The sequence below is a fragment of the Scylla paramamosain genome, chromosome 18, assembly GCF_035594125.1.
Source record: "Scylla paramamosain isolate STU-SP2022 chromosome 18, ASM3559412v1, whole genome shotgun sequence".
Classification (NCBI taxonomy): Eukaryota; Metazoa; Arthropoda; class Malacostraca; order Decapoda; family Portunidae; genus Scylla; species Scylla paramamosain.
Genome location: NC_087168.1, coordinates 22,369,650 through 22,377,149, shown reverse-complemented (window position 1 = coordinate 22,377,149; position 7,500 = coordinate 22,369,650). Strand labels below are relative to the sequence as shown.

The 7,500-nt window shown below is 42.8% G+C and overlaps 1 long non-coding RNA gene across 1 annotated transcript in view; it reads right to left on the bottom strand.

The window, feature by feature from the left end:
• LOC135109301 (uncharacterized) overlaps positions 1 to 4,955 on the bottom strand; it is a 32,815-nt gene extending 27,860 nt beyond the window's left edge. The window contains exons 1-2 of the long non-coding RNA XR_010272652.1: positions 4,537 to 4,955; positions 4,327 to 4,381 (exon numbers count right to left, since the gene is read on the bottom strand). This is a non-coding gene — a long non-coding RNA (uncharacterized LOC135109301). The remainder of the gene's footprint in view (positions 1 to 4,326; positions 4,382 to 4,536) is intronic.
• Positions 4,956 to 7,500: the final 2,545 nt, after the last annotated feature.

The window sequence follows — 7,500 nt, the reverse complement described above, 5'->3', positions numbered from 1 at the left end:
AATAGCATCCGTAAATGGTACTAGGATCATTAAAATGCTCTTGAAAATCTTGAAAATCATAAAAAGCACTCTTGATAATCATAAAAGTAATGAAAACACTCTTGAAAATCCTAATAGCATCCGTAAATGGTACTAAGATCATTAAAACACTCTTGAAAATCTCTCATATCATAAAAAGAACTCTTGATAATCACAAAAAATCATGAAAGCATCCTTGAAAAAACACTAGTAAGACCAACTAATGGTACAGAATCCTTGTTAAACTAGAGTTCCAAAACACCCCTTGAAAATAACTCGTATCATGAAAACACCTTTGAAAAACAACAATAGCATCCACTGACGGGCACAGGATCCTCGTTAAAGTACCACTAGAATCATGAAAACACCCTTGAAAGTCCCAATAAATAACACAACAACCACCAGTTTAAAAAGAAGAAAAAAAAAAGAGTCGACGGTAAAAAAAGACGCCGATAACATTAATAAGAGCACGGACCCAAGTCTTACATATCAAATCCCTCATATCTAAGTTCTGATTACGAGCATAAGAAGTCGACGTTCAAAATCGCAGCTGACAAAGACTCCAGTTGCGCAGAGAACCAAGGTACTTTGACTTTCATGACATCAAAATATCAAGCAAAGGAGGTCCCAGGTAACCTTATCGTACACTTTACAGGAGAAAACCTGAATTTAAAGTTACATCAGGTGCTTCTCCAAATTATGTAAAGCCCCTTGATGACTTAGCATACTGAAGCAAGGTGGGAGGAGTATCGGAATAGCTGTGTAAACAATTCACGAGCATTTAGTGAGTTGCGATGCCCCAAGCAGGATAGGAGGCTCAAGGGATGGTGGACGGTGTTTTAAAGTGTTTTTTTTTTTTTTGTGTGTGTGTTTTTACTACCTCGGCTGCTTTTAAAAGGGTCTAGTGGAAGTGGATTGGGCTTTTTTAAGACTTTTCCAGGGTTCTACTGATTGTTTAACAGCCATTATACACCTTGACTAACTCTGAGCAGGGTCCTGGTGGAAGTTATTGGGGTTTTTTTTTTAAGTGTTTTCCAGGGTTCTAGTGATTGTTTAACAGCCAAAATGCACCTTGAATAACTCTGAGCAGGGTCTGGTGGAAGTTATTGGGGTTTTTTTTTAAGTGTTTTCCAGGGTTCTTTCTAGTGATTGGTTAACAGCCATTATGCACCTTGACTAACTCTGAGCAGGGTCTGGTGGAAATTATTGGGGTTTTTTTAAGTGTTTTCCAGGGTTCTAGTGATTGTTTAACAGCCAAAAAGCACCTTGACTAACTCTGAGCAGGGTCTGGTGGAAGTTAATGAGGTTTTTTTAAGTGTTTTCCAGGGTTCTAGTGATTGTTTAACAGTCATTATACACCTTAACTTTGAGCAGGGTATGGTGGAAGTTATTGAGGTTTTAAGGGGTTTTTCAGAGTTCTAGTCATAGTATAACGAGGATTCTACATCTCGACTGCTTTGAATCATTTATCGATTGCTCTTAATAGAATCTAAAGGAAAATATTGGAAATTTAAGCAGGCCTCAGAGTAATGAATGTCCACCACAAACTTAAATGCCAATGAGACAGAGATGAGCACTGAGGCCACGCGAAGCTATAACGTAAAACCCCAAACTTTACCTTCCAACCACTGACTCACTCACTCATCCTTCTTACTTCACGTTAATGCCACAGCAAGACAAGCCACCGCATAGCCATTCATGAGGGAAGCGTATTACCGTCTCAGGACACACGAGAGATCTGGACTTAAAAGTGCAGTGTCTGATTGGCTGCTCCTCTCACTTAAGTTTGTTTTCTGGGTGACATTTGGGCCTGCTTGCTGCTTTCACACGGGCATCTTCTCCTCCTCTTCTTCTTTTTCTTTCTTTTTCTCCTCCTCCTCTGTTTATATTTGGCTGTCCTTTGTGATTTTCCTCCTCCTCCTCCTCCTCCTCCTCATTCTTCTTCTTTTCCAATTAAAACGTCAGGCATCCAACAAATCACTCATTTCTTTACAGTAAGTTATATCTTAACTATTTACTCTCTCTCTCTCTCTCTCTCTCTCTCTCTCTCTCTCTCTCTCTCCGTCAGGTCACTCAACCTTGCATCGATATCTGAAGTAATCACGTAAATGCTTCCAACGTAGATTTGATTTGTTGATGAGAGAGAGAGAGAGAGAGAGAGAGAGAGAGAGAGAGAGAGAGAGAGAGAGAGAGAGAGAGAGAGAGAGAGAGAGAGAGAGAGAGAGAGTCGCAGCTCAAACACACAGTTTCATCACAGCCTCAAATTGACTCTTCAGAAGATTATTTTTTCCTTCTCAAGATTGCATAAAAGAACATCGTACCCTCCTCCTCCTCCTCCTCCTCCTCCTCCTGGTGCTGCTCTTCATCCATCTTCTCCTTAAAACAGAAGAGGAAGAAGAAGAATAAGAAGAAGGAAGAAGGAGGAGAGGAAAAAATAATAACAAAGGAAACAACAAGAAATCAGGAGGGCTACACGTGGCAGTCCCTGTGGAAAACCTACCTGAAGAAGAAGAAGAACAAGAACGAAGACAAGAAGAAGAGCAAGAAAAAGAACGAGAACAAGAGTGACGTTCCCGATAGTAATATTAACAAAAATAAATAATACACACTTCACAACCAAACTAAAACTAAAACATATCAGAAGACTTTTAAGAATGAAATAAAAGTGAAAGGAAACGTCACGGCAAAATAAAGTATCTACCACAGGGAACTGACGGAGGGTCCACGGGGGAAGAGATCCACAGTGGAAGAGTGTCTGAAGGGAGTAATCTGTCACGGGAGGGGCGAGAGAATGCCCAGAGGTGAAGTGTACAACGCAGAAACAATTAAAAGAGCCACGCTGAGGTATGGTCATAGAGAAAACCCAGTCATTTCCTTACCATTTTCTAACATCTAGACCAGGCAGAAGTGGAGGGTACAGTGGAGGGGGTACTTATCTACAACATCTAACTTGAAAAATACCCTGGCAATTGAAGACCCACCCAGAAATATGTCCTTATGAAAACACTGTCATTTCCTCCCATTTTCTAACATCTACGCCAGGCAGAGGTGGATGGTTCAGGGGGGACTTCTCTATTAGCGGTGCGTCTCTATCAAAAAAGGCTCAGGACACAAGGCGGTATATAACAACTGAAACTGAAGCACCTCTCCTTCCTGCAGACCTCGGCTTTATTATCTCCTCCTCCGCCTCCTCCTCCTCCTCCTCCTCCTCCTTTTGCTTTCCCCCCTCCTCCTCCTCCTCTTACTCTTCCTCCACCTCCCCTTGCTCTCTCCTCCTCCTCCTCCTGTGTCTTTCCTGGTCTTCATCTCCTTCCTCTCCTCCTCCTCCTCTCAACCCCCGCTACCACTCATCCGATCTTGTCTTCTTTCTATTACATCTCTCTCTCTCTCTCTCTCTCTCTCTCTCTCTCTCTCTCTCTCTCTCTCTCTCTCTCTCTCTCTCTCTCTCAGAAGAGGCTTATTACTCTGTGATTAAGACAGATAGACAAGAAACGCAATATTGATACTAGAGAAGAGTGGTGTGTGTGTGTGTGTGTGTGTGTGTGTGTGTGTGTGTGTTTTACTGTAAGGCGAGACGGGAAAACAACACAAACAATAATAAAGAAATTAAGAAAACTAGAATATATATCAAAGAAAAAAAAAAAAAAGGGAAGAAGAAAGGGAGTGGAATTCTGGGTAATACAATACTATTTTTTCCTCGTGAAGGGAGAAAACCTTACCGTCTTTGTGTGTGTGTGTGTGTGGTGTGTGTGTGTGTGTGTGTGTGTGTGTTGCCAGCTTCCTCCAATACGCTGATATCCCTTGCTTTGTTCTCTCATAACGAATATTTTATTGATTTCAAAGGCCACTGAGATGAATAGTCCAATTCTAATGACTATTTTACTCATTGATTAGAATCACGAAAACTCTTGACAAAACAATAACTTCCAGTGGAGCCTTGTTGGAGATAAGACGCAGAAACGTTTCAGATTGTGCCTTCTTGAATGAGAGTCTTGTACCGTACTTACTGAGCTGCGTGTGTGTATGGTGTGTGTGTGTGTGTGTGTGTGTGTGTGTGTGTTCCTCCCAGCATTAACGCTCCTGAGGTTCTGATGTTGGTTATATTAATACAAAAAAAAACAGAACAGTGTGAGCGCTTAGAGTTGACTGGTGACAGAACAAGGTTGACAACTTGGCCCTAGAAAATGAAGCCGGTAGCGCTGCCCTACAGCTCCTCGCAGCCTCATGTTTGCTCACTGCACAGTCACTATCGAACATGGTCCCTGGGCTTGTTATATATGAACAGATAAAAAAAGGAAATTTGTTTACCACTGGCTGGTGCTGCTCCTCCTCGTCGCCGCCGATCAGCTGACGTGGGTTGCTTCTGTAATATTATTTTCCTATAAACATAAATGGTACACAAACATAATGGTACAATAGAATATATGTGCACTAAAATTCACACGTGTATCAAAATGACTGTGTACTACAAGATGGCGTCTGTATGAAGGAAACTGCAAACTGGGCAGTGTCACTCACCAAGATTATAGCCCTTCCTGTTCCATGTGAGCGGCGCCGGGACTCTCTGGAGGCTTCCTGGCAGTCACCAACGTCACACTAGGCACACAGATGCAGCCCGCCTGGTGTTACTGTCTGGTTCAGCCAAAATCCAAGTTAAATAAGGCAGCAGTGCACGAGCGACCCTCAAACACTGCCTCTCCTTGGTTACACACCCTCGTGTCGCTCATCACACCCACCAGTCTACAAATATTCTTTCCCTTCCAATAATATGCACCAACTAGTCTGATAGTAATATGAAATAAGTATAACCATGTAAAATTTAATTAAGTCATTATAATTGTAATTAGCAAAGTTGCCACATAGCACCAATTTAAGAGGTACGAACAGCGGGACAACAGGATGGGGATCTTAAACCCTCGTTGCCAGACGTACCAGTATCGCCCAGTATACTTGCCTGCACTAATCTGATCCGAGGTGGCTGGTGCATGTCAAGAGAGACGAGGAGTATGTATGAAGAAGGAATATACTGGTAGTGAATCTACCTAGCAGGAAAAAAAGAGATGAAGACTTAAGAAAAGGACTAAAGATGCAGTGAAAAGTGAGGAAAATGATAATAACCACTTGAGAATCGCAGAGTAGAGAGTAGCGCCGTGAAATATCCAGGGCTCAGCTTGCCCTCCACTAGTCCTCTCTCCTTTAATGGGCGGAGCTTTACACGTGATTGTGCCGCTGTTGTGGATGCGGTACTGAGGGCCCGGCTACTTTGAACTTGTTTTGTGCCCCACGCCTCATTGCCAAGCCTCCTACTTTGCCTCAGCTTCTACGCAGTACTTTACAATATCCTTCCATTTTCTCCATGTAAATGATAGTAGGTGTAGATTACGTACGTGTTTGTTCTTTCTCTTCTACTTTCTCTTCTTTTATGATATAGGTAGTTCTTTGTGTTCCTCCTCCTTTTGTTCTTCTTTTGTTCTTCTTCCTTCTGCTTTTCTTCCTCGTTCTCCTCTTCCATAAACAATGATTACATTATTCCTTATTTTTTCCCTTTTTTTATAGTTTAACTTTTTTTTTTAATATTTCAGTTTAATATAGAAGTTTAATGTTTTAGTTTATTTCATTTTTTCTTTATTATTTTAGTTTTAACAGTGTATTATAGTGAAATGCAAGGCAGCAGCTTTCTTCCTCCGTCTCTCTCTCTCTCTCTCTCTCTCTCTCTCTCTCTCTCTCTCTCTCTCTCTCTCTCTCTCTCTCTCTCTCTCTCTCTCTGTTATCTTTGTGCTCTCCAATGTACCTTTTACCACGTGTGTTTATCTCTCTTTCCTCTCTCCCTTGATCCGGGAAGAGATCCAAAAGAGGAAATTTAAGCTTGAAAGAGCAAGAGGGACGCGGGGGACGAGGGGCTGGGTGGGGCGGGCCGGAGGGGAGGTAGGGGGAGGCGGGGGTGGGGGATGAAGGGAAGGAGAGGGGAGCGCAGACCCCAAGTGGCCAATTTAACCCATCAAAGAGATTGTTGGCAGAATTTTCCACAAGCAACATTTTATTACACACCTCCACGTTCGTTTTGCAAAATGTGCCCACCAGACCAGGCAAGGCTAGACCAGGGGGAGATCAGACCAGGGAGGAGCAGAAGAGAAGACCACGGAAGACGAAAGGAGGGAAGATTAGACCAAGGAAGGCCAGACTAGACTAGACCAAGAAAGACCAGGGGAGACCAGACCAGGGAGGGCCAGAGAAGGAAAGGCGAGACCAAGGAAGACCAGACTAGACCAGGGAGGCGCAGAAAAGAGTAGACCACGCCAAGCTGAAGATGTTTAGGTGTAGGATACGTATGTGACCTTATTCTTCAGCAAGGTGTGTGTGTGTGTGTGTGTGTGTGTGTGTGTGTGTATGGGTAGGTGGGCGGACTGGTAGATAGGAGGGTAACACACACACACACACACACACACACACACACACACACACACACTTGTAAAACTATCTCTAAAACCATAAAAACTCTTAAAACCTTAACAACTTCCAATACGTGCTGTTGTACTATTACTAGACTTACGAAAACACCTTTAATAACCCATAAAAATCCCACTAGAGCTTGTCAAACTGTCACTTGAATCATAAAAACTTCCTTACAGAGTTGAATCACTGAAACAACCTTGAAAACCAAAATAACTGCCACTAGCGTATGTCAAACTCTCACTAAAATCATGAAAACACCCTTGAGATCCCCATAACTTCCAACAGAGCCAGAGAAAAGTGGTCGAGGCACAGAATTCTCGTCACACTCACTAAAGTCACGAAAACACTCTTGAAAACCCCAATAACTTCATATGGAGCCTGTTAAAAGTGGTCAAACTCACTAAAACACTTGAAATCCCAAAATAACTTTCAGTAGAAACAACTAAAAGTAATCGAGGTACTGAATTCTTGTCAAATCCTCGCTAAAAATCACGAAAACACCCTTGAAAACCCCAATAACTTCCACTAGCCACCTGTGCAGTGAGGGAGAGGCGTGCGGGAGCTGGTCTGGGGCTTGTCGAGGCTCCGATATGAAGATTGGCAGGTTAAATGGCCGGAACAGCCGAGCCGAAGGGGAAAAACTCGCTTGGAGAGGCGTCAGAGTTTAGCAAAGCGTGAGCCTCCAGAAGGGACGTGAATGGAGGCGCGGTAGGGAGCTGGAACCGAATTATTAAAACGGATTTCTTCTCCCACCACTCTCGCTGTGTAAGAAAGAGTCGCTGTTATGAAAAGTGTATTGCGCGGTAGTGGTTAAGTACATCGATCTACTTCTGCTTCACGTAATGGGTGGATTAATAATGAAGGCTCTGCGTGTTATGTCAGAGGAAGAAAAGAGAAAGGTTTGTAGAAGAGAAGATAGGGAAATAGAAGTGTACCACCACCACCACCACCACCACTACGACTACTACTACTACTACTACTACTACTTTTTTTTCCGTAAGAGGGGCAATGAACAACAAAAAAAAATAT